Source organism: Chelonia mydas, chromosome 4, assembly GCF_015237465.2.
Source record: "Chelonia mydas isolate rCheMyd1 chromosome 4, rCheMyd1.pri.v2, whole genome shotgun sequence".
Lineage (NCBI taxonomy): Eukaryota > Metazoa > Chordata > Testudines > Cheloniidae > Chelonia > Chelonia mydas.
In genome coordinates, this window is record NC_057852.1 from 93,243,898 (window position 1) to 93,251,695 (window position 7,798).

Below are 7,798 nucleotides of genomic sequence, written 5' to 3' on the forward strand. Positions count from 1 at the left end.
CAGTGTATGTTTTTAATTTTATCTTGCATTTCTGCAATGGAAATGTTCACTCTCTTTCTACAAGGTCTCACATGTGTCTTGACTCATAACAGTTACACTACATCCTGTGTTTGAACTCAAGTTGTACATTTTTTTTCATTTACAAACAGCCCCATATGAATGGGACTTACTTTATGAGTATTTGTTTCACTTATACTATAGGTATTATAAGCTGCTTCCTCATCATCTTTTTCACTACTTTCCTTCTCAGGTACATGAAAAGTACCATGGCTATGAATCTGCTTTTTATTGTGGTTTTGTGTATCTGCTTTCCTGGTTTTGTTGCAACACACCCTTTGAATGTGCCCTGTCAACCAGAAAATGTGACATTTCTCATTTTTAAATCTGCTATTCCTTGGAGTGTTTGCCTCCACAACAGTAGCACTCCCTGCTAGCTTATTGGATCTGTTTCCCAGATTGCCCTGCAGTTTTGTGTTTCCTGTGTGCTATTTTCATCTTCCCAGGCTCCTGTGGGGTTGTGGTTGCAGATGCCACTGCCTGGGCCAATTTCAGAGTTGTTTCAAATGTTTACTGTCTGAAGCACTGTTATCTCCTTTGCATTTTGTCATGATCAGCGCCACAGACTAATCAGTCTCTTAGCATTTGTCAGGGTCACACCAAAATTGCAATCTTGAGAGAGCTTCCTCAGTTCTGCCACAAATTCCTCTACTGTCGCCTCTGCTTTCCTTGACCAAGAGAGAAACTTAAATCATTCTATTATTTCACTGGGTGTTGGGTTGAAATGGGTTTTTAACAGATTTACTAGCTCATCAGAAGTTTACTCTCCAGGCTTTTCAGGGGTTAAGAGGTTTTTCTCGTTAGTCTTGGCTCCTATGATGCTGAATATGATCACTTTCTTCTGTAATATCTTTAGCAGTGAAAAAAAAACAAGATCATATTTCACAGTATTCTTCCCAAGTTTGGAGTTGCAGATTAAATGTTGAAATAGTACCACAGGTTGCAGCCATTTCCTCTGTGTTTGTAAGGGTTTGTAGGTCTTATGTACAGATGGCGTCCCAAACCTATTTCTCTCTCTCTCTTTTTTTTTTCTTCTGTTCTTGTAATTTCAGCTCTACCTCATTCCCATATGTTGTATTGTGAACCACACATGTGGCAGCTTCTTTAGGTATTAAGTCTTTTTATTCAGCCACCACACATATATGTCTGCAATGGTTCTGTAGGCACCCTACTTTCCGCCAGTGCCAACAATGAACAAAATTTAAACCAGGAAATGTGTCTAGTTTTGGTAGTCTGCCCACTTCTTCTATTTGGTAGTTGATTATACACATTATAACAATTCTATAGTTAAAATCCAAATTATGGTTCCCTCAAGTCCCACTAGAGAGAGTGCAGACTCATCAAGGTAATGCCTCAGTTTGTTATGTGAAAGGAACAGTCTCTGGAATGAGACTTCTTTGTCCTGGTAGCCCTGGGAGAGGAGAGTCTGTTCATGGGGCTTGTCAAGTGTCCAGTAGCGCTTCTCAGTTCTGCAGCTTCTTTTGAGGGTTCAGCAAACTCTGAAGTCACTATGGTGGACAGTTTATATGTCCAGTGTCAAACTGGACAGTCTCTACGTAAAAGAATAAATGGACACAAATCAGATGTCAAGAATTATAACACTCATAAACCAGTCGGAGAACACTTCAATCTCTCAGGTCGCGCAATCACAGACATGAAGGTCGCTATCTTACAACAAAAAAACTTCAAATCCAGACTCCAGCGAGAAACTGCTGAATTGGAATTCATTTGCAAATTGGATACTATTAATTTAGGCTTAAATAGAGACTGGGAGTGGCTAAGTCATTATGCAAGGTAGCCTATTTCCCCTTGTTTTTTCCTACCCCCTCCCCCCCGACGTTCTGGTTAAACTTGGATTTATGCTGGAAATGGCCCACCTTGATTGTCATGCACATTATAGGGAGAGTGGTTACTTTGGATAGGCTATTACCAGCAGGAGAGTGAGTTTGTGTGTGTGGTTTTTGGAGGGGGGTGAGGGGGTGAGAGAACCTGGATTTGTGCAGGAAATGGCCCACCTTAATTATCATACACATTGTAAAGAGAGTGGTCACTTTGGATGGGCTATTACCAGCAGGAGAGTGAGTTTGTGTGTGGGTGGGGGGGGCGGTGAGAAAACCTGGATAAGCTATTACCAGCAGGAGAGTCGGGTGGGAGGAGGTATTGTTTCATGGTCTCTGTGTGTATATAATGTCTTCTGCAGCTTCCACAGTATGCATCCGATGAAGTGAGCTGTAGCTCACGAAAGCTCATGATCAAATAAATTGGTTAGTCTCTAATGTGCCACAAGTCCTCCTTTTCTTTTTGCGAATACAGACTAACACGGCTGTTACTCTGAAACCAGTTTATATACCCTGTTTTTGGGGTTGTTGGAGGAGGTCAAGGCTCTGATTTCTGTTGGATGCTTGCCAAGTGGGCTCTCAGTTTTTGCTCTCCCTATTTCTCACCTGTTTTTGTTGATATCCAGTAGACGGGATGGCATATAACACATTTCTTTGATCCTTTCAAGAATTGAATTTCTATTAACCCTTACTAGTAATTGAAATTCCCTTCTTTTTAAGCAATTTCTTTTGTATATCAAAGTTCTGCACTGGTTAGAGGCTTACATCTTTCAATATGTGCCATACAATTCATATCACTTCTACAGTGCAACAATCATTTAGAAAGAAAACAAATAAAATCCTTTATAGTTTCTCTAAATTTTGTGGATGTGGTTCATACATTCTGTAATTATATCTAAAATAAAAATACCTTTTACCTCCAGTCTTTTGGGATCTACAATAAAACGAGAGATCATTTTGAAGGAAGAAGACAGGCTATCTAGCTTGATACCTTTGATTCATAAAGAAGACAAAATTGGATTTCTTGGGAGTATCAGGAAATTTGACATCTGGCACCTTTTAGTTTTCTGAGCCTCCCAGTGAGCTATTCCTTAAACACTTTTTTTGACTCATGGTCTCTCCTCCCCCATCTCTTGGCACCACAGGACACAATGGGAAAGCAAGGTATCACCCTTTCTTTGTCAACCTCTTGGGGTTCCCTAGAGCCAGACAGGGATGGGAGGCTTTATCCACATGCAGATCGTGGGAAGCTCTTGTCTGAGTAACAATCGTCTGAATTTGAGCATCCGATTTCTTATTCTTGTGATTTTTGAGGTATCTTAGACAATGAACCTCACATCTTGGAAGGTGGATATTGAGCTCCCGTTGTTCATTAGTCCCTTTACGAGGAACTAGAGTCTGGAAGAGGTGATTACTATAATCTTGGTTGTCGGGGGAGGGAAATAGAATGATTGCTTCCTGATGAACAGAGCAGAGAGAAAGCTTCAGTAACTTATTACCAATATATTGAAGGCATATTTGACATTTATTTATTTTATGCTTTGTTACAGAAAAGTGTCAATTTCCCTGAACTTTTGGCAATCTGTATGTAATTTTCCTTTAAATAGCTAATCTTTGTAAATACTCATCTGTTAATATTTATAGATAGATATGGTAAACTTGAGTTCATTTGGGAAGTGTCTGAAACACTAGCAAATCTATTACTGTATCTTTGGCTTATGCTGTATTGTATCCAATTCATTAGAAATTGACAACGGGCAAAGTGTTTTAATATAAATTAGTTTGGTTATTTTGGTGGCATAGTGCTCCTCTCCTACTTTTTCCTTCTGCAGCCTCCCAAGCCTTTCTTTTCCCTATTAGCAGAGTATGACTCAATTCACATTGCAATGTCAGAACATAAGAATGACCATACTGGGTCAGACTAAAGGTCCATCTAGCCCAGTATTCTGTCTTCCAACAGTGGCCAATGCCAGGTGCCCCAAAGGGAATGAACAGAACAGGTAATCATCAAGTGATCCGTCCCCTGTCACCCATTCCCAGCTTCTGGCAAACAGAGGCTAGGGACACCATTCCTGCCCATCCTGGCTAATAGCCATTGATGGACCTATCCTTCATGAACTTATTTAGTTCTTTTTTGAACCCTGTTATAATCTTGGCCTTTACAACATTCAGCCCTTTCTGATGAAAAGTGAGGAGAAGGAGAGTGTATTGAAGATTGTAGGTAGCAGCACATTTAAGAGTTTAGTGGCTTAGACTATGCAAAAATCTGTTCCTGGCTCTGCCACTGACCTAGTGTCCTGCCTCACAAAGGTCTTGCGACCATTAATTAAATGTTCTAAAGTGCTTTGAGATCCTTAGATTAACAATGCTATGGAAGTGCAAGGGATTTTTATTTGTAATTTCTGAGCATGGAGGTGCTGAAGTGGAGGCATTTTGAGAAGGCTTTTCATAAGTCCCTAAGTGCACGTCCAGTGGGCGCATAAATAGGGGAATCTCAAGTAGGAGTAGAGAGGTTATTTTACCTTTGACACTGGTGCAGCTGCTGATGGAATACTGCATCCAGTTCTGGTGTCCACTGTTCAAGAAGTATGTTGATACATTGGAGAGGGTTCAGAGAAGATCAATGAAAATGATTAAAGGTTTAGAAAACATGCCTTATAGTGATAGACTCAAAGAGCTCAATCTATTTAGTTTAAAAATGAGAAGATTAAAGGGTGTCTTGACAAGTCTGTAATAAGGCTGAGATTATGTCATGGAGGTCACAGAAGTCATGGAATCCATGACTTCTAGAGACGACTGTGACACTTTCTGCTTCAGCCCCAGGGTGGTGGGGCTGGAGCTGTCAGTCACCACGGGGCCCCCTGTAGCTCTTTGCCTCTGCTCACAGGTGGCGGGGGTACCTGGGGGACCCTGGAGCCTAGGCAGCAGTTGGTGCTGAACCCCCTTTCTTCCCCATTTTGTTATTTTTAGTAAAAGTTTGGTCACAGGCAAGAGACAAAAATTCATGGAACCCCATGACCTGTCCCTATCTGTGACTTTTACTGAAAATAAGCGTGACAAAATCTTAGCTTTATCTATAAGTATTTTCATGGGGAACAAATACATGATAATGGGATCTTCAGTCTGGCAGAGAAAGGCATAACATGTTCCAATGGCTGGAAGCTGAAGCTAGACAAATTCAGACTGGAAATAAAGTGCACTTTTTTATAAGTGAGGGTAATTAGCTGTCGGAACAACTGTACAATGGTTGTGGTGGATTTTCACTGACCATTTTAAAATCCAGATAGGCTCAAATTCAAACAGAACTTATTTTGGGAAAGGTCTATGATTTGTAGTTTCTGTAGATAAGCATGGTGATGCTTTCTGGCCTTGGAATCTATTAATCTAAATGTCACACAAGTGCTCCTAACTAACTCAGATACTTCTGAAAGTCCCACTTGTCTTTTTTTTTTTTTAAATATCTTTTCAATACATTTAAATGAACAAAATATTTCTCTTTTTCTCCAGAGCAACAAGAGAGAAATCAAACGAATTTAACCATAGCATACCTTAAGAATTATTAAAGGTGTTCAAATTCATATTAGAATTCTTGTATTTATATATGTATATAATATTCCTAGTCCATCGCCTTATAAATATTTAATGCTATTAATCTGCCTTTATTTTAATTTGTAGCTGCCTCTTTATTTTTGTGAGTAAATTGTTTTATTGTAAAATATATCAATAACAGTTTAAAACTTGAATAAATGAAATACAATGCCTTAGAAATGATGGCACCTAAAGAAGAATCAAGGTCTCGGATCTTTTTCAGGTCATGAACTCCATTAACTGGTTCCACTGCAATTACGTCACACTCGGGTAACTACGACTAATGAATGATGTCATGCAGCTATTTGACATGAAATGACCTAAAGATTGACGAGTTGATATGATCGAGCATAAATTTGAAAGACAATTTACTGCAATGAACTCTTCTCAAAGGAGGTCACATTAGGGTCATAGCAATCAGTCTTCAGGGGTATTGTTCAAAATCCTCTGCTGTTGTAAGTTGCAGTCAGTAGAGCTCTACTTACTGAGGCCTAGTCTGCACTACAAAGTAAAGTCGACATAAGTCACCTTGTGTCAACCGACTTGTGCATGGTTCTATACTCAAATTTGTCTCCAGCCAATGTAAGTGCCCCGTTACGTCAACCTAGTAAAACAACCACCTCAAACAGTATGGAACCCTCGTCAGCCTCCTGAGGTCAATGCAGTATGAGTGTAGACACCGTATGACCTTTGTTGTCCTCCAGCAGCTGTCCAACAATGGCCAATTCCCTGTAAACTCCATGGGGGCCATAGAAACTGGAGACCACATACCCCTCACTAACCCCACCCCCCACGTTTTTGAAATGCCTTTTCCTGTTTGCCCACCTTAGTGAGCACGCCTAGCGGCTCTCCCGTGTTCAGTGTAGCAGCCCAGCCAACCATGCTGACTCCAGGCACTAGATGCACTCCTGCCTGGAGTAGACAGAAGGTATTGGATCTCTTGGAACCCATGGGGGAAGAGGCTGTGCAAGCAAGCATAGTTATGGACTACCTGTAGAAACGTGGACATCTATGAACAGATTGCATGGGGGATGCTGGTAAAAGAGTAGACTGGGGATCAGCAGCAGTGGTGCGTGAAAGTGAAGGAACTTTGTCAGGATACCACAAGGCCATGGAAGCTGACAATAGATCTGCTGGTGCCCCGCAGAGCTGCTGCTTTTACAATGCGTGCATGCCACACTTGGTAGAAACCCCACCAGCATCCTGGAAAGCACTGTGGATACCTTGCAGGAGTCAGATACAGAAACCTCTGCTGTGGACAATGAGGATGAGGAACTTGGGGGGTGGGAAGGGAAATGCAGCATGGGGAGGGGGGCGGGCTCCAGCCATGTCATGAGACCTGTTTGAAACACAGTCTAGCCAGGTGAGTGCAGGTGAGCATGATGAAGGGGAAGGGAACATAGGTAAGTTGTGGAGAGATCAGCACCTGGTTGAAGACCAGCTGATTGAAGATGAACTTGGACAAACTGAGGTTATGCTAGTGAGAAGAGGGCAATGTTTTGATCTCTACTCTACCATACTAATCTAATCTTACCTTACTAATTAGACTGTAGCCTTGGTCTTTTTAGACTCCACACTGTATTTAAGCACTCAGAGAGCCAAATGCATCAATTTCCACCTGTGTCTGACAAGAAGATTGTGCTTGATCCCATTGGACTCATATTTAGATGCTGTGATCAACACGTCTTTAAAAAATTATTGTAATTTTCTGTAATTAGGAAAGAAGCCTGATGCCCTAAGGATATTCCACTGGTTCAGAATGCACCAGCCCATCTGCTCAGCAACAGAAGTTGCTGGGAATATATAACCCTGACACCACTGTGTGGTTGCTCCCCAGAGTCCTTTTTACAGTGTCTGGATTTTCAAAACCCTGACGGATTTGGCCCTAGCTAACTCAGAGACCATTGCTCTCTTCTCCACCTCCCAAGCTGATTGGTGTTATACTATGTTCAGATGAGTTACATCTGTTTAAAGCAAGAGTAACTGAAAAAAGAATCAGGCCGTTATCTCTCACAGATCCAGTAGAGCACCTCCTGATGGCTACCCTCCAGATTACTGTGGGTGGAATCTAAGGGTGTTTTTAAGTATCTGCGGCCTGAACAGGGTCCAGCCACTACTCCAAACTTGGGGTCTCTAGGCACACTCTTGGAGTAAGGTGCCTGGAGGGGCCACACTGAGAATGCTGTACTCAGGGCAAACTGCAAGGAATAGGGCAGAAAATCCCCAAAGCTGGTGGTTTATTCTATAATTAGATTCACCAAGCCCATAACAAAACAGCTTCTGTAACACCACATTGGTTATTAAGAAGTCAAATA